The sequence below is a fragment of the Puntigrus tetrazona genome, unplaced genomic scaffold (genome assembly GCF_018831695.1).
Source record: "Puntigrus tetrazona isolate hp1 unplaced genomic scaffold, ASM1883169v1 S000000001, whole genome shotgun sequence".
In the NCBI taxonomy this organism is placed as follows: domain Eukaryota; kingdom Metazoa; phylum Chordata; class Actinopteri; order Cypriniformes; family Cyprinidae; genus Puntigrus; species Puntigrus tetrazona.
In genome coordinates, this window is record NW_025047681.1 from 136,245 (window position 1) to 161,414 (window position 25,170).

At 38.0% G+C, this 25,170-nt stretch overlaps 2 pseudogenes; both read right to left on the minus strand.

Annotated features, from left to right (window-relative positions):
- Positions 1 to 1,225: 1,225 nt before the first annotated feature.
- LOC122331440 lies at positions 1,226 to 18,889 on the minus strand (annotated as a pseudogene).
- Positions 18,890 to 21,548: 2,659 nt separating this feature from the next.
- On the minus strand, positions 21,549 to 24,957 carry LOC122331672 (annotated as a pseudogene).
- Positions 24,958 to 25,170: the final 213 nt, after the last annotated feature.

The following is a 25,170-nucleotide window of genomic DNA, read 5'->3' on the forward strand; positions in this document are numbered from 1 at the left end:
CAAATGGCAGAGACATATGGGTAATGTAGTTTAAGATGTTTAATAATAAAGTGGGGAGAAATACAGTCATATCTAAACATGTTCACCGTGCAAATATTTACGACATATTTAAGAGGCAGGCTGGATTATCGTATTTTACTAAGGGGACATTTTAAAATTGCTTTATACCACCTTTTCACAAAGAGTTTCCGAACATATATTTCATTAACATAGCATAAATACTTGTTGTACCAGATTGCTCTGCAAAAATATAATCATACTTTGATATACAGCCATTTGAAATGTTAATTGCTCATCTTGCTTAGGATTCATGGTGATCTTTCCTTCAGGTGTGCATGTATTATCTTCAAATTATATTGAAGATTAATAAGAATAAGTTATTTAAAACCATATTTTAATCCAAAGTGAAATGTCTTGAGCATGATAGAATCACATTTCCTGCTCATTACCAGAGCTCTCCTGATCTTCTTCCTCTAGCTTATCCATGTCCCCATCATAATCATGTGACCAATTCAAATCTATTCCCCTAACCCTAAATGCAAACTCATTAAAAATTACATGATAAATACATCTATAGAAAGCTTTAAACTTAACGAAATAATGCAAAATCAAAAACACAAACGCTAAGATTACAATCTTAATCCTTAAAGATAACTTCTGTCTATGAGTAGATGGAGGGTCGGAAATTCATCTTTGCACCACCATATTATAAATATTTTCCTATTATTTCCCCCAACACATTTTGTCAACACATCAGTCCCATGAGGCCCCTTTAAAAGACTTTTAAAAAAACTTCCCAAATGATTTCAATTTCAATGTTTTGATAATTATCCAGGAACTCCAAACGAACAGGGACGTCTTTCAATTTGAGGGCAATTGTTCATGCCCTCAAAAACTGTAATACCACCCCAGTGGCAGATTTATTTCAAATTTTTCACAGACCTTTGGGGCCACGAGTCAAACAGGTCTACCAAATTTTGTCCCAATCGGTCTCCATTAACCTTGTCTAATAGGTGCTTAAACTTCATTGGCCAATGTCATGTTTATTAAGTTGCCTAGTTACAGCTACTGTTTTGGATAACAACTAAACACTTACCAAAGTCCTGTGCTGATGATTGGGGCGAGGTAATGGTGTAGGCAATGTGAGTACAATAAAATACAAAGTGAAAATAAAATGCAAGTAATTTTTATTTCTCAGATTTGCTTTGGATAAAATGGTTGTTGGCTATGTGCCCAAAGATATCATTACAGTCAGTGGTGTAGTGGTGGATATACACAGGTATGCCCACTTCTCAAGGCACGACTACACCACTGATTACAGTCACATCTGATTCCCAGTCATAACAGCAAATCATTCTTTACTCTCTTTGTAGGTTTATTGATAAATTATAATATATATTTTTTTACTCTATTGATTCCACATTTGCTTGGAAAAAGATCATCATGGTACAGTACTAGCATTTACTACAGAAAGTCTTAGTCTACACCTTAAGTACAAGCGATGAATAATTCATGAACATATCTTAACTGTTTACAGTTGTCATTGTAGACATTATTTTAAACATCATTCATAATTCATCTTTTAAATAATTCCTGATATTATTGTGAATTATTTCATATTTACAAGGACTTTTGAGGACTTTGTTCATTCTTTGCTGTTACCAATTATGAACTACATATACCAATTATGAACTTACACACTTATGAAATAAAAATTTTCAATCATACAACTTTGGTTTAAAGTGCATTAAAATAGACAAGGAAAACAAATGTGGAATGTATGTTTAGTATGTGTTTAAACCTAGTGTGACAAAACCTAAATAAAAACAATTATACACAATACCTGAAAAACCTCAGTTGGTTATTGCAGTTATATGTGGTTTTAACACAGATGATGCTAGAATCAAGATAGTTTATCCGTAGTGGAATGAACTTGAACTTAAGTTCATTGCATTGTTTAATTAAGTACTATGGTACTGCACACCCATTTTACATCAAAATGTCATGATTGTCTGATAAAGTCTGCTTTGGAGAAATAAAAATTGCTATTACAGGTATGTGGAGTTGCTCTCATCTTCACTCTGATATTCATCTTCACAGTTTTCCTCCAGCATTTTGATGAGCGTTGACAGTGTGTTGTTTGGATCCAGCAGAGTCACTAGAGGGACATTCACACCTCTTTCACAGAAAATAAGATTCTGCAGAGTCATGGCTAACATTGAGTCTATGCCTAAATCAAAAAGGTGAACATCATCATTCAGCTCATCCACCTCAACACCAGTTGTTTCACCAATCAAGAACTTCACATAATCACGTGGTGAGGATGATGTCATGGGTTGCTCGGGTCTAGACATGTTCGCTCCAGTTTTAATCATTGCTTCCTCTCCGATTTTGAACAACCGCATTCTTAGTGATTTGTTCTGACTGAATATGTTATTCCAGTTATTTTTCAAATTGAATTTGCAAATGACCTGTTGAGGTTTGTTGATCAAGAGGCACTGCTCAAGACTTTCATGGATTTCTGGAATCTCCAAAAGCATGATTCCCTTTGCCTCCAGAAATCGTTGGAAATGGACTTTGTTGAACAGAAGACCAAGATTCAAAGCTCCCCAATTAATTGACTGTCCAGAAAGCCCAGTGTTCCTCCGGTACTGACAGAAAGTGTCCATGAATGTATTAGCTGCAGCATAATTCGTTTGTGAGGCATTGCCAATGAAGGCAGAGATGGAGGAATAGCACACAAAATAATCCAGATTGCATTGAATGGTAGCACGGTGAAGGTTAATCACTCCATTTACTTTTGGCCTCATAACTTTCTCATAAAGAGATTTGTCAAGATGTTCAATTAGCCCATCATGCAGAACGACTGCACTGTGAAACACCCCTTTGATGGGACTGGATGGAAAATGCTTTTCAATATTAGCAATCGTCTGGTGCACTTGCTCAGAAACAGAAACATCACATGGCAGAGACTTAATGGTAGAACCCCAGCGGCTACTGACCTGACATATTTCTTGTTGCGTCTGAGGGTTTGGATTACTCCTAGACAAAATGACAATTTTCCCTCCTCCTTTCTGAGCGATGAACTTTACTGTCTCAAATCCCAACCCTGTTAAACCACCTGTAACAATATAGACTGAATTTTTCTGGAACAGACATGGTTTAAGCATCACGGGTATGTCAGACAGCTGGTTCTTGGCATCACTATTCAGGACGATAATGGGTAGGATCTGGCATGTGAAGTATGATTCAGATTCTTTTACAGAAATAAGATCAATGTCTTGAGATTTTACAACAGCTGTTGTGTCCAAAGACAAAGCCTTTTTGTCCAAATGCATGGATTTTAGCCAACGGTAGATGTGTGGCATTTGCATTTTCAGTAATCCTTTTTGAATTATTTGGGACATGGGGAGGGTATGGAAGCGGACCTCCTCATTTGTACCTCTGAATTTCGTAGCATTAAATGGAAATTCTGTCTGATTTTCAAAGACAAGAACAATGTCATTAATGCCTCTAATGCTGCTGGCCATTTCAATTATTTTTAGCGTATAAGGAGGTAGAAGAACAGCTCCCACAGCTTCACTAAAGTCACAAGACAGCTGATCAGCCTGCATGCTCACTTTGACGTTCCAGCCTAATCTATTTGCAATGGAAATTAACACATTCATTAAAGCTGAGTCAGGAACAGTTGAGAAAATACCCAGTTTCTTTTGCGGTTTAGCCTTGGGTAAAGCCTTGTGCAAGATCTGCCAAGCCAGTACCATATAGGAGATGCAAGGGGTGCCATTCAGGAATAAAAGCTTTTTTGCTTTGCAGCAAACGGCTGCTGGGAGAACTACTTTAGAGGTGGCAGCCACAGGGTAGCAAGACACAACATGATCACCGACTTTAAATCTACTGACATCTTTACCGACAGCTGTAACAGTGCCGCTGAAGTCAAGGGCTAAGAGCTTATGGTTTTCAGTAGTGTGCTTGTTCCAATACAATGTCTGACCATAAGTCAGGTCAGAAATACTGACTGGAAAGTAATCTGATGAATGAACACAGATTTTACTGAGGCGAAGCTCAATATTTTCCCTTGATTGAGTTCAATAGAATTATCCATTTGAGTCACTGACAGATTTGTCATTACATATGGGTCAGATGTTTGCAAGGTAAAAACTTCTTCATCAGGCAACATGTGGACACTTCTTGAAGAGATGGTTGGCATAGGTGTGTGGGTGATTTCAGGTTTAAGAATTTTGCCTTCCTTCACCAATAGCTCTGGATATTTGTCACAGGGGTACGATCTGAGAACCTGAACCAAAGCTTTGATGTCTTCAAAAGTGCCAGAGCCAATGTCGATCAGCTGAAATGAAAGTTCTGGCAACTCAGCTGCACATGCTCTTGTCATGCCTAACAGAACAAACCCAGGATTTATGTAGTCCACTATGCTCTCGGAGGTCCTATAAGTTATTACTCTGATATCACCTCGGAAATTAAGTGCTCTGAGATATTCAACAATCTTTCTGAAAATCTCACAACAAACTGCCATGCTATTCAAGACCTTCTCAGATTCAAGGGTTGATAGGTCTGTATCACCCCACATAAACAAAATTTCCTGGAAGCTTTTCTTCACACTTGAAATGTTCAGTTTTGACAAAATAAGCTCAACTCCACCTTCTAGCAGTGTGTTAATGTATGAAGAAGGCACATATCTAGATGTTGAGTCCAAGTACTGTTGCAAAGCTTTAGAAATTCCTACCTGGTCAGAAAAAATCAGTGCCTTAATTGGTGTATCATATGTGACCACTTCAGATGTCATACTAAAGCTGTTATGGAAGAAATACTCATTGACTACTTGGGAACGACTTCCTAGCATTCTGATCGTCACATGAATAAGTTCAACCAGCACTCTACCCTGTTTGCTCGCTAAGCAGCCACATATGTCAAAACCATCTTCTGCCACATGCATTGCTCTCAGATATACAATCATCTCCTCTTCCAATGGTTCAAATACAGTCAGACTTCCAATTTTTGCAGGAAATTGGGGTCTTGCTGATAGGTCATGCCCTATAGTTACAGGAACAAGTTGCATAACGTAATCCAAGACCACAGGGTGAAGATGATAGTCATGTAATTGAGGCAGTAATTCCTTTGGGACCTTCAAAACAGATATAGCTTCTCTAAATGCTTCCCACAATAAACATCTGCCTTATTTATGAAGACAGACCCATACTCAAATCCTGTTTGACTTAGCTGCTTGTAGAGTTCTTCAGTAGTCATGTGGAACATGCATCTTTTGTAAATAGAGTCTAGTGAAATGAGCTGCTCTTCAGGCATTCTTTCCGGTTTGCTTCTATTGTGCCGAATGCATAAAGTGCTGAAATAGACTGTATTTTGAAGTTACATGTATTATCTTCCAAATGGTCTGGATCCAGATGTACTTTTATATCTGGCGCATTCCGGGTAAAAATGTATGGACTCTGGAATGTTATGCTAAGCTGCAGAGAACTTAGTGGAACCTTAGGTTTTGCATATGCCATGAAACTTGCTAAACCCAACTCTGTGTAAAATGCCCCAGGAATTATGGCAACCCCACTGTGCTTGTGGTCTTGCAAGAAGGCCACTGATTCAGAGGATAAATCACAGGTGAACACTGAACTGTCTTCACTCATTTGTGTAACTACTGGATGGTTGCCAGTTGGACCAATCAACTGCAAACGAGAATCGAATACATCTCTCTTCACATCATCAAATTGGTAGCGAGGGTAGGGAATTGGTTCAGACTCAAAACCTTTGTAGAACATTTCCCAGTCCACTTTGACCCCAAGCTCAAACAGTTTGCAAACAACTGCAAGCATTGTCTCATGATCTTTATCAGGTTGTACTGAGGAAAGCACAGCAAAGTCTTTCCCCAGCGTCTCAGTGATGTACCTCTGCAGAGATCTCCTTGGGCCAATTTCAACAAATACCACACTCTTTTTGTTTTTAGCTACAGATTTCACAGCTTGTTCAAATTGAACTGGCTCTCTGATATTTCTTGCCCAATATTCACCGGTAATAAAATCTGAAGAACACAAACTAACACCTGTCACTGTTGAGAACAATTCTGTCTCCAAATCACATGCTTGTAAAGAACCTATACTCTCTTTCACTTTAGATATAATGGGATCCATCTTGTAACTGTGGTATGCTGCAGGTACATCCAAAATGCGAAGGAACAAATCTTTTCCACTTGCTGAGTTGCTCAGTTTCTGATGGAACCTATCAATGACATCTGCATCTCCTGAGAGTGTGCATGACTGTGGACTGTTAAAAGCAGCCAGACAAATCCTTCCTGAATAAGATGGAAGCATTTTCAAGATTTCAGTAACGGCCATATTACTGACTACCAGCATCTTCCCTCCTGTCACAGTGCCTTGCAAAAAACTGCGATAGTGTATGACTTTCACTGCATCGTCGAGTGACAACAAACCAGAACAGTGAGCTGCAGCAACCTCTCCAATAGAGTGACCCAAAACAGCATCAGGATTGATGCCCCAGTGCTTCAGAAGTTTGACAACAGCAACCTGAATAGAAAACAGAAGAGGCTGGGCAATCTTTGGATCAGACAGCTCTGTACTTTCACTTTTTAGCATCTCTGTCAGATTCAAACATCTGTAGCTTTGCAACAGCCTTTCAATCTTCATGATTTCTTCTTTAAAAACTGGCTCTTGTTTAAGCAGCTGTTTGCACATACCCTGATATGTAACACCATTGCCACAAAACACAAAAACTAGCTTGGAGGTCGTCTTTGATGGTACAACCTTTTTCTCCACGGCAGAAGTAAGTTTCTCTTGCAGATCTGCCAACGACGATGTTTGAAATACTTTTCTGTATTTGTGTTTCAAATGACTTCTTCTACATGCAGATGTGTACAGTAAAGACTGTAGATCTGATATTTTTCCTGCACTTATCTGTTTTGCCGTATCTTCAATTATATTTTTTATGGATTTTTCAGAGGTTGCAGAGACCACAAAGTACTGATGGGATTTGCTTGTCAGCTGAGCTTTTGGCTTTTTTGACTGCACATATTGTCTGACATGCACATGTGCATTTGTTCCACCAAACCCAAAGTTGTTAATTCCTGCAGACCTCCCTGCTCTGCAGTCACTGACCCATTTTTCAGCTGTAGTGGGGATTTTCATATTTAGAGATTTGACATCTATGTTAGAGTTTTCCAAAGAGTAGAACAATGATGGCACAATGGTTTCATGCTGCATCATCAAAAGAACCTTTATGAGCCCTGCAACCCCTGCAACAGATTCTGTGTGTCCAATATTGCTCTTAACAGAACCAATGATGAGTGGCCCTGACAACTGAGGTCGTGCTTTGGCAATGACTTTTGAGATGCTACCTGCCTCTATTGGATCTCCAACTGGAGTTCCAGTCCCATGCGCCTCAATGTACTGGACACTAGTCAGGTCAGTCTCTGTTGAGTAGATTTTTCTAAGCAGGTCCTCCTGCTGTGCCATGGATGGTTTGGTAATTGGACTAACACTGTGGCCATCTTGATTTACTGCAGTTTTGCTGATGATACCCCAAATATGATCATGGTCTTCGAGAGCCTGTCAAAATACAGACAATACAACGGTTTTTATTATCATAAGGTACACATTGCTGCCCTAGTGCTGTGTTTGAATGAGACAAATATTTCTTTACTTTTTTCAAAGGCTTTAGCAACACGAGCCCACATCCTTCACCTCTACCATATCCATCTGCTTTATTGCTGAAAGGTTTACTTATTCCATCAGAGGAGATCATTTTTGCCTTGAGAGAGCCACAAAATGGTTGGTTCCAATATACAGGTCACACCACCACACAAGGCCATTTCACAGTCACCTGTTGATTAGAATAAAGATTAAGCGGGCAGCTTAATGGCTAATAATTTGTTTGATTAATTAGTAAAACTTAGTAAAAAGCAAGAAAAGATTAACTATATCGACCTAAGGCAATAAGCAGATTACCTTGAATATACTGACAATGACAAATAAGTGTACTGAAAAATGCTTTTTTATAGAATTTCTTCCAAGATAAACCTGCAGACAATTATAAGGTTACTCACAGGTTTTTCCATGTATCTTGAAGTTATTGCCACAGTTCTATGAATTTATGCTTTAGTTGTAGTTGCTGCACATATATAAATTCCTTATTTTACATCCCTAATCCTATCCAAGTAGCAGGTCATTTTATTCATACAATGATGGGGCAGGTGCTTAAAACCAGCTACAGAATCTTGTGCAATTTCTTATATATAAAGTTCTTGCCTCCGTGAAATTAACCAGTATTAACTTTAATATCTCTACCGCATGGTTAAGCTTACTTGGATAAATAATAAATACATCAAAAGGAAGAGTTGAGAGATTTTTTCATAGCTGTATTGCCCCATCTCTGTCTTTTTGTTGCCATGAGGGGTTTGGATATTTCCAGTTTTCAAATGACAACAGCAGTTTACAAACTTCAGGAAGTCACACAGAAGAAATAACACTGTTATTTTATATAAAATTTATCTAGGATACTAATAAATTTGAGGGAATGTTTATTAGCTCCTTTTTGGGGTGAAGGTTAAAGGGTTAACGCTGTCTTTATGGTCGCATTAGGATTTCTGCTGGGAATCGGATATGTGCGTTAAAATATAGATCGGACGTCCAGATATCGGATATGTATCAGATTAAAATTCACATTTGAAATTAAACCAGATCAGGTGTGAAAAAAACATATTTATCAATACTACCTTGTTTAATAGCTTGACAAGCTAAGTGAAGAGCGACGAGAGATGAGGAGCAAGCACAGTCGATGGACAGCGAGGGCCAGTGAAGTTGAATATGTATGAAATGCGGTTGGCGGCAATGCTCATTGCGATACCAGTGCCATGGGTGTGGTCTATGTGTTTTGGATTATACCTCACATTTGCCAGCTCAAAGTCTCTGTTCATTAGGCCTGAAAACACAAAACATGTTAGCTTTGCGATTCATAAACACTTAATATATTCATATTACAAGTTATACATAGTTATACAGGTATACATATTACAAGTTCCTCGCTCAGTGTAAAATTAGTTGCAGGGTTTAGAAAGGCAACCATTAAGTTGATCAACTTGTGTGCTATTTGTGACACCAGAAAATACAGCACAAATTCATTTTGAGTTCAGAGTCGCTATTTACCAATGCATCTTTACCACAGGTTGCTCCGAAGGTCCTTCCCATGCAATAAGCGCATGTGTGTTTTTGTTTTTTTTACTGTGATTAACAGTTTCTTTCACTTAAATCAAAAGTTACTTTCTTTTATTTAGATAATACGTTACCCAAAAAAACTCCTGTTCTTGTTCCACTGGCTTTTTCCATTGGTATTCCAGCATCCTCTAGTGCTCTGTAGCTGCACTGCAGCAGAAGTTTGTGTTGAGGGTCCATGTTGCTCGATTCCGCATCAGTGATGCCGAAGAACTTGTGGTCAAACTCATTCAAGCTATACAGAACAAAAGGGCAACGATGGGATTATTGCTTTTGGGATTAAAACAATAAAAAATTCAAAAGGCAAGACAAGACAAGTTCCTTGTCCTCACAACCAGATTGCCTTAAATGAATTGACACAGACAAATAAGTGTACTAAAAGATTCTTCAAAAAAAATTTCAGTCAGTAGGTCCTTCCTCAGAGGAATCCAATGAGGAGAAGTGTTTGTACAACTAATCCCATGACTGTCCAAATATGAGCCAGTCATCACAAACACTGTGTTTTCTCATGGGAACCAGGGATGCTCTCCAAAACTGTTATAAGACGCAACAAGACAGGGACAGCTTGAAGGGCAAGAACTTGTACTGATATTCTCAGGGATCACGATTTCAGGGATGGATGAATTTGAAAATTGCATTTGCATTATGCAGTGACATTTTAAACAGTGTAATCCCCCAAGTGGGACAAGCAGCACTGAAGATGTACCAGAAAGGGGGCAATGAGGTGGAATACAGGGACATGGATTGACGGACTAGGGGGTGGACCGAAGCAAAGCCTCCTCTGCTCTGAAGCAAAAAACTGAGTTTGCGTTGCACCTGTTGCCTGTTTATACTCTGGATGCAACCTCATGCCAATGTGCATTGACTCGTTTAGTTTACACTCAAAGTGGATTGGTCTCTTTGTGAGATTCCTAATTCCCAATTAGTTGTCGAAAGTGACCAACTTCAAAAAAACAGGTTTAAATCATTGCTATCAAGTGACTAAAGCATTTAATCATGTTAAAATGTGTTGAAATAAACACATATGCAAGCTTCCACCTCCACCAGGTATGAGACATAATACTTATTATTCTTTTAGTATTATTCTTGTGTTTTTATTCAGCCATTATCAGCCTTTATACTGGCAAAAAAGGCTATATCAAATCACATCGATTCAACATTTCAACTATTATAATTTTTATCTCAGAACATTTGACCAATACCAAACTAATAACAACTATAGATTTGTTTATTTAATTATATATAAGTGATATATCTTTGTTTACAAAAATAGACTTTTTAATTTCCCAAACCTACTGCTAGATTCTGGAAGAAAAATTCTTTAAACAGTGGTTCAAGAGGATGTGATGCTGTTCCTTCAAGATTCACTCACAACTTATCTGTCCATAAAGCCTATGAAAAATCATTTATGGCCCTGATCTTAAAAACCTAAAAAAAAATACTAGAATGCTGCCTAAGTCTTAATGGATGTTCTGTAACATCCTCATCATCAGTCAAGAATTTGAGTGTATTATTTGACAGGAACCTGTCAGTCATTCAAACTCAAATTTCTAGCATTTTGTAAATCTGCGTTTTTCCATATTAAAATACAGTTGAGTATACCCCTCGCGTTTCAGCAACCATTTTAGCATATCTTCTCATGGGACATTACCATACAAATGAAACCTGTATATATTTAGATTAGTCGGTGCAACAACTTCTATGACAGTAAAGATTTACTGTCTTAAAATAACTCAACATACAGCTAACATTGTCAAAAGAGCTGGCAACAAAACTGATAACAGCTATACTTTGTTTAACTATGTAAACCCACATGTCCTGTTCACCATACAAATGTGTATTTTAGATTAGAGCAGTTAAAATTTAGGGCTTTGAGTACAATTCTGGACGTTCAACATGGCACTTCATGGCAAAGAACTATCTGAGGATTTGAGAATTAGAATTATTGCTCTCCACAAAGATGGCCAAGGCTATAAGTAGATCAGTAACACTCTGAAACTCACCACATGAACTCCTGCACTACACTACTGTTGGACTTCATTTCCCATACTCCATTGAATAAATTGGTTGCATCTGCAATTTTAATTAAACAACTCCAAACACAGCATTACCGTCTTCACGTTCTACAAACCAGTTTGCCTTTCTTTCATATGTCCACAAACATTTGTTCAGCTCTCAATGATGTTTGATGTTTTACTAAAATTAATATTCACATTAAGACAACTGAGCAGGCTAATCCAAGTTTTCAGAGTCACTGGTAGGTGAATCTGATCATATTTTGAGCTCAGCTCTGCAGGGTTGGGTTTGAGGAATCCTGCTTCAGTGACTTCGGGAGAGGCAAGCGAGAACCTGCCTCATGCTATACCTCTGTTCTGTTTCTATATGCTGCTGTCACTGTTGCACTTTGTCCCTTGATAAAATAAGTAAATGAATTAAAGTCTTACCCTTCGATGAGTGCTGCCTTTGCTGTGTTTGTCTTTCCTACTTTACTCTCATCTGGATCGTACCAATGAGAGAGATTAAACCTGTCATTTGGTATCTGAACAGTACAGTTCTCTCCATGAAGGAGGACTCTCCAAAAGTTTTCAAGTCCTCGCCTAAAACCGTTGAGAACATACCATGTTAATATAATTTAGGCTGAAATCATATAAAAATAATGAAAACTGTTGACAATTACCTCCAGGAAAATGGCATCCAATGCCAACAACAGCGATTTCTGCATAATCATCCATCATGTTTCACATCGTTGAGTGCAGATACATTTGTACAGTCTATAGACAGCAAACTTTATAGTTGAGGTAATGTATTTGACATAGAATGGACCATTATTATTAATCATTTAGAAAAATATATATATAATATAAAGAGACATCCTGAAAATCTGGTTTTAATGCAGCTAAGGTAAGTGTTTGACTATTTAAATTAGATTTCACTGTAAATGAAATGAATATTTTTAAAGTGTTTATATTTATAATTTTATATGTTTTTCAATTTTGTCTTAAAATAATGTTTTATTGTAATTTTAACTCTGTATAATAATGGAGAAAAATTAAAAAAGCAATTCAAATTAAGCATATTGTCTTACCTGGATACTCAGGATTGCCTTGTGTTTTTGAAAATGTTGATAAGAGTCTACTCTATATTTATTTAACTAAAGGAGGAGGAATTATATAAAAAAAGCCAATGATTGACTAGAACACACTGGTAATCATTGCCTAGAAAACACTTCACGTAAAATCATGAAACATTTTTTTTCAGAAAATTCCTTTGACTAATGTTAAGTGCAGTCATTTACACTGAAATAGATAAAATTGATTTAATGCTTTATTGGACGTTTGGTATTTAGATAACTGAATTCAGCTTTATTCCAGACTCAACAAAACCTCTCAAATGGCCACGTTAGCAGAATGTACAATTGACTGCAAAGGCTAGTTGACTTCCTCCTTCTCAATCATGTATTTGTTATTGGATCAAAAAACTCGAATCACTTAATTATCGTACCCATGTGATGCTCATGATGTGCTATGTTTTTGGCCATTGATATTGGTTTCTTGTTCCCAAAATTGACAATCCCCTTCCTAAATTGGGATTATCAATAAGTGTTAATGCTGCAAGATGGCTTGTGGAAAAAGATCTGCTTGCATCAGGCAGGCAAAATGGAATCATGGGCAAATTTATGACGTTGTCCCATCCTGGGCCTCTTTGTGGAATTCAACACCTTAAGTTTCAGTGATTTGATTGAATCTAAAGTTTTCTGATTCTCTCTAATACCCTACAGTAAGATAATACATTGTTGTTTGAGTAAACATTAAAAATATAATGCTAGAAATGTTATAATTAAGTCAATTAAGCATAAGACTAAGCATTTGAAAAAAACAATGAAATGTAACAAAGCAATAATTTCAAAATGAAAGGCATTTTTATCAAGCTGTACAAAATTACAATATGTAAACCAATAAAAATCAAACCCTCTGAATACAAAAACATCTAGCATTTTATGGTCAAAAGTTCACAGTACAAGCAATAAGGTAGACAGTAAAATTCAAATGATACAAAAGCAATAGTTCGTTAAACTAGTCCAAGAATTAACTTTAACAAGAATATGGTAGCCTCACATGGCCCCGGGGGGGTGAATAAAGTAATCACCACATGGACCCAAATCATAACTGCTGCATTTTATTAGCAAATATATAAGCAAAGTGATCACCCAAACAATTACAGCCCTTTCAGAACCTTAGCGTCGCTGTTCATTTACTATAAAATACATGAGTATGACACCATGGTAAATAAAAAATACAAAGAATATATATTGTCACGGTGATGAAGGAACACACGGATAGGAAGAAGGTGCTCTCCTTGGGGGACCTTGGCTGAGCGGTCACAATGCTGGTTTCTGGAATGCAAGGGAGAGAACATATTAAGTCTTAGCTTTTTGGAGATTATGTCTGAACTATGCCTCACACGGCTTATCTGGCCTTGGGTTGACGATCTCCAGCTGTGGCCGATCAGCCCGTGATAAGTGCGCGCAGGTCTTCCTCGTCCCGTTTCCAAGGCAATGCTGGTGTTAGCTTGGGACACTTGCCACGATATACATAATTGGCCTTAACGAGAGAAACGAGCGCTGATCCGTATAACTCTGACAGAGTGCACGTGTGATTCATGAAACCGATCAATCTAATCATATGAACAATTGCACGTTGATAAATGTGCCAATTGACTATCACGCCCCTAAAGGCAAAAAAAGACTGTACCTCTTGTTTGACTTGTTTCTATTTATACGCAGAAAATTTTCTGTTTTATTTGGTGTGCTATTAGCACACAAAATAGAAACAGAAATGAGCTTGTGCTAAATTCTATTACAGTGCCACATGGAGATTGATATACGAGCAGTTGTTGTTGTTGTTATTGGCCTATTGTTGTTATTAGTAGGCACATTTTTATTAGCCTGTTTGAAAATCTATTCATTTCTTTTTGTTCATGGCTCTGAGTGCAGATATAGTAATAATGTATTTTAATGGTTTTATTAAGCATGTTTAATCTCCAATCTTTCTACAATTGTCACACCCCTGCACTGTTTTGTGTTTGTTTGCTTTCTCTGTGTGCTCTGTGTGACCCCAATTTCGACTTGGGGTCTGTCAAACGGTTCTGGTCTGGTACAGAATTAAATGAGTGCTGCTGTTAAATAATGGATCGGTTGTTCTGTTGGTGCACGTTTACCAAACAGGACCCATGCAGGACTCTGCTTTAAACTCGTTTGCGTCTCTCCGTCAGATAGCCCTATGTGTGTTATGCGCCATTTGCTGGCATTTCCACACAGCGGCAAGGGGTGAGATTATGCAGCTAATGATTACAAGGTGGAGTCACTAGCAAAATGGCTGAAACAAAAAAACTAAACAAAAGACATTTTTTGATAAAGGAAATTAATATTTTAGAGGAGGTGAAGCTACAAAACCATAATTTCCGGCAGGCACTGTCAATCCTTGGAACAACTGCATTGAACAACAACCTCCATGGAGGAGTAGGGTTGCGTCAACCTGAACCAGGTCCATCATGCTCGAAAGACCAATCAGATTCCATTCCTATTGGCAGACACCTACCATTTCCCAATCCAAGCTGGTTTGGAAGAGAGGAGACTTGCACTGGAGGAGATTTGCAAGGCCCTCCATTTCAGTGCCAGTTATCTTGCCAGATGAGTCAGGTAACATTTTTGTTTAATGATGATATGTTCTAATATAATAAATATTATTAATATAATTAATTTCCATATGTAGTTAATACTCATCACATTGTGCATTGTCTTTTGCAGATCTTGGGGAACAAGCCACAAAGTTGAATGAATAAAAAAACATTTAAATTGAAATGTTTTGATGTTTGTTAAACCACTCAAAGCATACGTCTCATTGAAATACTATACAGCACAAGTTTTTCACATGTAAATTGTTACTTAGTACTTTTCAAAAATAAGCCCTATGGTTACACAGAGAGGGCCAGGATTAGGCCATAGTTCAATTAGGACATTTAAGTATTTTTTCTAAAAACATGACTGGTCTAAGATGGAAGATGGTAGATGGAACAAAGGTACTGATATATTTTAAGATCAGTCAGTGCAAGTTTCCTTCAGTTGAAACAGCTCAGACATACATTTTAGTCTGGATTAGGCCTTGTCTGTGAAAAGGGGGGGTATAAAAGAATACATTTAGGGAAGAACTAATTAATTACATTTCTAAAATCAAAGGATTCAGTTTCTTCAAGTTGGGCCTTTAGGGGCCCCTGCAATTAGTGGAATAGATCACAGGCAGTGTGTGATATGTGAATATTATCACAGCCTGAAAATCTTTAATAATATGGTTTCTGTGAGCAATTTTAGGATAGTATATAAAATTCAGACTTCAGTAGTCTTGCAGAGGAAATAAAGGCTGCACTACGATGAGTTCTCCAGTTGAGAGTGAGGCAAAGAGAAAGGCAAAGAGACGACCACAGAGTGCATTACTCACTATAAATGCCTTCACCAGGCAGCATCAAAATTATTCTGTTTAAGGAGAATAGTCAGACAAGCAGGAGATCAACAACAGAGACATGGAAATCAGAGACAAAGACAGAATCGTGAACAGAGTCAAGCGAGGGTCGAGGCAGGTAGCTATGATCAAGGTCAAGGTATACAGGCAAGGGGCCAGAAGGCATGATGGGTGTAGTTCTGGATGGTTAGTACTCGGGAGAGGGTTCGCTATGGTGGCTGTTGGAGAGAGCCACAGAGGCGTGGTTAATGACAGAGCCCCCTTCCTGTGAGTGGCACCTGAAGCAAGGAACAATTCTACGCCAAGGTTTTCCCCGTGGTTGGGGAGCAGGCTAGTCTGGGTGGTCCTGGTGGAAGTTGGTGGTCAGCGTGGGGTCCAGCATGTCCTGGGCATTGACTTTGAGTGTTTAGAAAGGGAAGTGAAGGGAGCCGCCGTGGTGCTGTACCAAATAAATCACCGGTAGAAATTGGGAAATCCCCGATTGGCTGCATCTCCTTCAGTGTCTAGGGGTTGAGGCCAGTGGACAACAGCATGAACCTTTTAATCATCCACGGTCACCCCCTGAAACAAATAATGTAGCACAGAAAGGAGACTTGGGTCTGATGAAACTTATACTTCTTCAATTTGTCGTATAATTGGTTTTGTATAAGGCATTGGAGGACTGCTCTGATGTGTTTTACGTGGGAAGAGAAGTCTGGTGAGTATACGAGGGTGTCATAAATGTAGACAATGAGATGTAGATTCAGAATGTCCAGGAAGATTTCATTGAGGAATGCTTGTAACACAGAAAGACTATTGGAAAGCCTGAATGACAACTAAATACTTGTAGTGTCCAGTAGTGGGGGAGAAAGCTGTTTTTCACTGATCAAGTTATAGACGCAGATCGAATGAAGTACTTAGTGTTCCGTAGTTGTTCGAGGATGGCTGGCACAAGGAGTAAAGGGTATCTATACTTCACTGTTATGTCGTTTAAAATGCAGTAGTCTATGCATGGACGGAGACCTCTATCCTTCTTCTTAACAAAGAAAAACCCTGTTGATGCGGTTGAGGTTAAGGGACTCATTGCGATACATCAGTTTAAGAGGGTCCGAACTCCACCCGGTTTGTAGTACAACATTTGCACTATCCTTAAAGTGTTCATATACAACTGTGTACTTTGTTATTATATAATTTATTTGTGCTCAGTAATGTCATTTTGTTTTATTTCTTTATTTATTATTATTTCTAAATGGAATAAATGAATAAAAAAGAATCAAAATATACTTAAAAACAAAATGAAAGTCACATTGAAGTTAAATAAATTTTATGGTTGTACCTCATTACTCTCTCCTTACGATACACTTATTACTGGTATTTACGATTACTCCGTAGCACTCGTAGATCTACGATGATTTACAAGTGCTATTTAAGTTACAATGCTTTTGGGAAACAGACCGCAATATTAAGATCAAACTTTACCTTACAATGCTTTTGGTAAACACAGCCAAGGGGTGAATTATTTTATAAAATCTGGGAATTATGAATTATGAAATAAGATCCTGTTTTTTTTTTTTTTTATATATATAAGTATGTTTAAGGAATGCTCATTCTGTTCTTAGATATATAAAGAGTTTCTTTTCATTCATTTATATGCATTTGGCTACCTACCAATAGGAAAGGAAATGGTCTGTAAAAACATTTCACGTGTGTACGGGCCGAGTGTGGCATAAACACGTTTAATTCTAACACTACCCCCCAAGTTTTACAGACAAGCAAGTTTTATTTTTAAACATATTTATACTTTATACAAAATTCACAGGGGTTGATTTTTTACTAAAAGTTAAAAAGTTGAAATGGATGAAAACACAGGTGAGTGAAATGATAATGATGTTTATTGACACAGATGAGGGACAGAGATCGATGGCAGGTAATTAATGAATCCGTTGGCAGTTTTGATTGATAATAGCTGAGGCTTGACTTGATTCTCTGTTTTGACGGGAACTTGGCTCTGATACATGGAGAGACAGGCGACACACTGGAACTGGAGGAGAAGACAAGAGGTAAGTTTCAAGGTAAGTATTCATTAAGCTTTGACTCAATAGAGCTTTAGTGGTGGTCCACTTTGTGTAGCAATGAGACCGGACACTGAGGGAGCTGTGGCATGTGCTTTTGTGCTGGTGTTGACGAGGTGATCATGAGGTGCACGCGTGACTGATTAGAACTCAGGTGACTGGGAACGCTGTGGTTGGCTGACGGGGGTGCTGGATGGTGGTTGGCTGGTGGAAGAGCCTGGCAGATCCATAACAATCGAAGAGTCAATATTGCCCTTAGTTGCAAAAACACCCTTAAATATTCCACCAGCAATTTGACTGGCAATCACTCTCTCGCCCGCATGCAAACATCAAACTTCATACTGAACCTTTTACGATTGCAGTTAAGACATAAAATGTTCAAATAAAAGTTATTTTGTATTGTAAAATTTTTTACACCATAAAGAAGTAAATGGAAACTAAGACTAGTAAGATGTTTATTTATAAATGTAAATGCAGAAATTAAATACAGATGTAGTTACATATATACAGTAAATAAATAAAGTCTTTTTAAAGCGTTGGTATGTTAATACATGTACATACACAATGCTTTGCATAAAATATCTCATATAAATCATGTTTAACAAGAGTTTTTAATTGCAAAATATCACAGTTTTCAACACAAATGAGACATGAATGAATTATATGCTTGGATGGATGAAAAGAACTAAAGCCTGAGACTCGTCGCATGATTTTCAGACATCCCAGATGCAAGTTTGGCATCATGAAACAATTGTGGCCATGTCATACCCAAGTTTTTTAGATCAGTTACTAAAATTGTGCAATGTGTCTTGGGCTTTACATGAAAAGTCTGGAATTCTAGGACAGTCTGGATTCAGAAGTGGATATTCAACTGCCTTGCTCTCAGTCCTAAGATTGGCAAAAGCAATTTCCAAATCTTTATCTTGATGGATATGTCCGCTGCTTTTGATAAAGCTAACCACCGGATCCTCCTGTCAACCGTATTGGAACCGCACTCCAGTGGTTTGACTCTTACCTCTTAGATAGGTCCTTCAAGGTACCTTGGAGGGATGAGGGGTCCAAGTCGCAACATCTAGGTATTGGGGTGCCTCAGGGCTCAGTTCTTGGACCACTTCTCTTCTGTGTCAACATGGCATCACTACCCTAGTGAAAAAATACTATACTTAGGTACAATTTATTATGTACTTGATTATAACCAGTTATGTTTGTGGCACACTATAAATTGGTAAACTTGAAGTCTAATAAATTGGAACAACTACTTTAGTTGCATTAAGAACTGCTTTTGCACAACTAAAATGCATTAAGCACTAAAGCTATAATATACTTTGCATTCAAGAAAACATGAAATAGTAGCTCCACTATAGCACACTTTAAATATCCACTATTTTATTGAATTTTTTAAACGCAAAATTCATAACACATGGCATTGCTGGCATTTCAATTGGAATTCAATTACCACTGTAAGAGTGTTGAACATACATTAATAGTATACTAATATCAGACTAAGGTCATACTGTCCCTTATTGACACATTTTAGGATTAAGAGAATAAGTAAATAGTAAACAATTATTTTCCCCATTAATGACATCACACATTATATGAACATAAAGCTTGCAAATCATTGATAAATCTTAATATAGGAGCAGCAAGTGATGAGTGGAACAAAAAAATGTTTTAGAACTTGAAACTTGAAGTCAGTGGATACAGAATTAACTACCATCATCTGCAGAATGTTATACCATAATGGACACGATCTATGAGGAGCGCTAAAGGAAACAGTTGGATAGACTGGAAAAGTTTTATTCTCGTACATGCATCAAAACACAGACAGTTCTGTTTATGGAAGAATGTGAACATGCTGTTAATGTTTCAGTGAATGAGGAAGGAATAAACCCAATCGTAATATCTCAGCATGCTTCAACTCTTAATGTACTGTAAAAATGTGACATCTGCCTTCCCACCATCTATTTTATTATACTATAATGTTCTTGATCAAGGTTAGATAGATGTCAGTCATAAACTCTTTTTAATGACTCTCACTTGTTTTATTCAATCGCTTATGCATTATATAATAAAGTTTTACCTGCAATGATACAAAAGCTCGGTTTCACAGACAGGGCTTTGACTGAGGCCATAGTTCAATTAGAACATCTAAACACTTTTTATGAACGTACTTTCAAAAAAACATTACTTGTGTGCATCTCGAGACAAAACAAAGGCACTGATGTATGATGTCTTTCAGTTGGAACAGCTCAGACTTCTGTTTTAGTCAATTAATGTTTAAGTTTTTTTTTAATTGTCCTTAAGTCCGCCTTGATATGGAAAATGGAGTAATCATATCTTCTTCTGTGCTTCTAGCTGATTTTTACGGCACATGACCTGTTCCAGGGGAGACTGCTATGAAATATTGGATTCATCTCAATAAAGCTGTCGATATAGCAGATGAGTTTTGAGGAGAAAGGGATGAAGTATTGAAGATCCCAACTACGATATTTGCTAAATACTTTTTAGATTAGGTGTCATGATAAAAATATAGCAAAATGCCAATTAATAAATAAACAATAATGATCTTAATTGAACATTTAAGCTGATTTTCCGTTCAGCATTAAACGACGTATCATCGATGTTTCAATGTTGAAACAACAACAGACCTTATTTCAACCATATTTAAACCTCGATGTAAAGTGCTGGCTGGGAACACAATAAGCCTAAAGCAACAGCATGCCAGAAATGAATATCCAGAAATGAATATGAAACGAAGGGTTAAGATGTTACGTGGATGCCTTACCGCTCCTTAATATCTTGCTTCTCCCAGCGAAGAAAGCAGATCTTGTGTAAAGATGTTGTTGATGCAGGACATCGGGCAAACAGTCTATGTTAAGTTCATGAACTTGAATCTGGTAGGAACTCAAACCTCTGTCACAAAACATTCATGATTGAATGCATTGAGATGGAATTTGTCGACTTATTTGATCCTGAGCAAGTGGAAAAGCTGCTGATTAATACTGGAAAGATCGATTATATAAGAATGCAGCGATAAGATGTTGTGTTTCTATAGTTGTGATGCAATCAGCTGATGCAAGCTTGAGTCACCTGACCTGCCAGAACTAACAAGTAATGCTTGATTTATGCATTTTGGGAGACATGAACAGGGAGATAAATATTTTAAATATTCTATGTTTTATTATTAAAATCTGGCCAATTATTACTCCCATTATTACACTTCTCTGAGTTTGTTAGAAAAAAAATTTATTGGTGTATTCATTTGATTTTGCCTAGACATATTCATTCATGTCATGTATTTTTATTTTTTTTTAAAGAAATTGAGTCCTGAAGACACCTTTGGGAAACAGTCTTTGCTCACGTCTATCATAATGTCATCCAGAGCAGCAGAGCTGTTTATTCTGTCATACATCACTCACTGAGAGTAATAAGAACAAAAAAAAGAGAAGAATAAAAAACACAATAATGTGCTTTTATCAAATGTACTCATATGTAACTGGATTATAAATACAAAGCTGTTAAAATGCAAAAAAATGCGCACATTAAATAACTGCGTTGAAAATCATATTGATGAATGTAATGAAAAAAACAAATCTTGATTTAAGTAGAATAAACACAAAAACATGTAATATACAATGTATACATATGAAAATATCAGACTTCCAATTCAGAGCCATAGAGAGCTAAGCCCAAAAAGAAAAGTAAATTTATCCAATTTGTAGAGTGTGTGTCCCATGTGGGGTTGCCCCTAGTTCTAGTGCCCTAGTGTCTATAGGCTGAAAAACGGATGGATGGCCAGTCCACCAAAGGCTGAAAACACACACACACACACACACTTAAGTCTCAAATTTACATGTAGATTGTGAGGGAAACCAGAGCAGAATAGTGTATTTAGAAATTACCTTCTTAATTAATAATAACTGTGTGATTGATAATTTCAGAAACAGTCTGGATCAACACGCCATACGTTCATCTGTTGCCTGGTGGGACTCATGACTGCTTTAACTTTCCACTCACTGTCACTGTTCTCTGGGAAATTTTGTTTATTTTTTACGCGACTCTTACAAGTATCGAGGAAGGTCAGGAACACAGGTAAGAACACAATGCCATGGATGGCCCCAAAAAGAATGACCAAGAACATAATTTTGAAGAAGGTCCTGAAGATGTAGCTTTTAGCAGCTGCGAGCACCACCACACCTGCTATAGTGGACACTGCACCCTGAACAATCGGATAGCCCAGTTTATGTATAGCATCCGTGGCTTTCTCGTTTGCTGAGGATTTTTCACTCGACACAAAAGCATAGGATATGTGAGCAGAAAAGTCCACAGAAAACCCGATACAGATAACAAGATTAATCATAGACACAGAGTCTAAACTGACATTCCACAATGCCATGAAACCAGCAACGCCCACAATGACCGATGCGATGGCAAACGTCACCCAGAGAGAGCAGAGAGGGTTCGGGATCAGCAGGAGCGAAATGACTAACATGGCACATGTGGCAACCACCACATTTTGGACCGTATTACTGATGATGACGGCATATTGGTCGAAATAGATGAATGCGGGGTGGTACACAATCAGATCGACAGGTATTTGCAACTCCCTGCATTTTTCCGCAGTTTCTCTAAATGCATTCAGCAAGTTTTTCTCATCGATGGCTGTGCTGATGTTCACGGTTTGAACGAACACGCGTGATGCGTGAATTTGGTTGTTGGTGAAATTAACATCTTGGCTAAAACCAGACTGAATAAGAAATGGACCTAATTTTTCTTTGAATTGGTTTTCATCGTCTAAATCAAAACCGGCGTTCGTCCCAGACAGCATGTATGCATGAAGCCAAGAAATAGGCGGAATGCCTGAACCTGCCATTGTCAGATTTTGAAAATTTTCCAAACACACGTCGAGACTTTCACGAGCAGCTGGGCTCCAGTACTGAAAATGCTCGTTCTTTATTACTAACATGACATTAGGACCAAAATCAGAGAAGAATTCATCTTCTTTGTCATAGTAATCACCCACATATGAACCATCTGCTGCAAGGTTTTTCAAATCTAGACCTTCCTACATTTGGAAGCATCCATAGATACTGACTGCCAAATACCCAGCGTAAATCAGACACACCAGCATCTTAACCCACACGTTTGTTAGAAAAGGGCTGTAATAGTTTTTAAAGAAGGAATCCACTGGCATGGCATATTCCTTGCGTGTAATTTTATCATATGCGCCTCCAGCGCAACAACCTTTGCTATGACCACTGGTTTCTGGGAGTTTCATACAGGTCAGCCAGTGTCTGTTGCCTTTCTCTCTCCTTCCATTCAGTGCGAGACACGCGCCGAAGAAGGTGATGTTGAAGATGTAGCAGAAGAGAAGAGCTGTGCTGGTGTACATGCAGAAGGACTGCACCGAGCGGAAGGGCGTCAGCAGTCCGATGTAGAAAGCCAGCACGTCCGTCAGCGTGGTGATCGTGATGGACACGCCAGCCTCCTTATACGTTTCTGCTAAGCGGAACTCAACGTTTTTATCAACTTCGGTCTTCTGCCAGCAGGAAATCATAATGAACATGTCATCAACACCAACACCTGGGGGAAAGCAGAAACTGTGAACATCAGCCGAGAGACCTCTGCTAGGTGATTAAATGAATGAAGTTTACCGAGAATCAAAAAGGGGGCTGAGGCCACGGTCATGGCAAACGGCATCCCGCAGAAAAGGAGCAGTCCAAAGCTGGCCAAGACGGCAATACCAGCAGAGACAACACCAAAACCAGCCACCCACACCTTTGTCCTGACACAATCCAACCTGTCGAAAGAGAGACACGATAGATGAGCTTATTTGATTAATTTGGCTCGGCTTTGGCAGACATTTTGTTTGTAATGCCTTGTGATACCTCATACAAGACAGAATGGAGATGGTGATGGCCAGAAAATACGTAATGGAGAACAGGGGGATCACAGAGTCTGAATTGGTCTCGAACTCATTCTGTCTCGATACTGATGTAAAGTAAGAGACACTGACCTGGGGAAATTCAACAGAAAACACTATTTACTTACATTTCAGTTACTGTATACATAAATGTGCTGTTTTTTTTACTCAAAATTTACACTTACAAAAACTACTACTGAATTAATACTGAAATAGTACATGTACAAGTATACATACTACATAAAGAATAGTTACAATATACTTGAACCTTACTTAAGTATACTTAATGGACTTTAAGTATACTTATTTTGTGAGGGTTGTGTTGAAGGACACTGCTGAAGTAATTCCAGCAAATTATGACTAGACATGAAATCAAGCATACATGTGTTGGGTTCATTATCTCAAAGACTTTTGGTGGTTAAGTTACAGTTCTGGGATACGTCATATGAGGTACTTTTACACACCCAGTGGTTGTTAAGCATCTGTATTCAAGTAGATGTAATAAACAATTATTTCTGACTTACCGTTGTCTGGTCTGTGTAGTTTGAGAAGAACTCTATAAAGCCATCAAGCCAGTCTGAGTTTTCCTTTGTCATCTCCTCATCTAGGAAATAAAAAAGCCGGACCGCTTTGGCACTGTCCAGTACTGAGCTATTCGGTTTTAGCTTCACACCACCGACACTTGTGCCCAAAAACATGCCATTGTTCATCGGATATGTTATGGTTGAAGAAGTAATTTCAGAAGCATTGTAATTTATAGTGTCTAAAATTGCATTTGACATACAGAGTCCATTTGTTCTGGCACAGAGGTTTTCGAAATGGTTTCCTGTTAATATATTTTTACTTGTCTGTCTAACTCTAAAATGTCTTTAAAAGCTTCTTCAGTTAATATGTTTGTTCCGTTCAAGCCTGTGATTATCAAAGAAGCGTAAGTGCCTTCTGTCGCAAGCCGTAACTGAGAAAACTCTCCAGACTGTGGGAAATTCTCCAGCACAATTGCCCTCTCCAGCTTAGCAGGTCCATTGACAGGTGTGAACTGGTCTTCAATATCATTTGCCTCCCTCTCCTGAAGGAAGATAAAACCAGCTCCGAGGACAGTAGCTGCATGTAAAGATAATAACACAAACACACATGGATTTCTACCAACAAACGGCGAGCTTTTCAAAGGCCAGAGACAGAGGCTTTTCGAGGCAGTTTGTTTTACACTTCACCATCTTTTAAAAATACTTGCTTTGATTGTCTTGCTCTTCTACAGCATCCTCCTTCTACAGACTCAGTGTTGTCATAATGTACTTATAAGCTGAGCTTAACATTAACAACTGATCTGTTACTCATTAACAGGTAAAGAAACTTCCTTATTGACGCCTGCTGTCTATATCACTTGCAGAAATTAACTGCTTAAAGGGATAGTTCACACCAAAAAATGA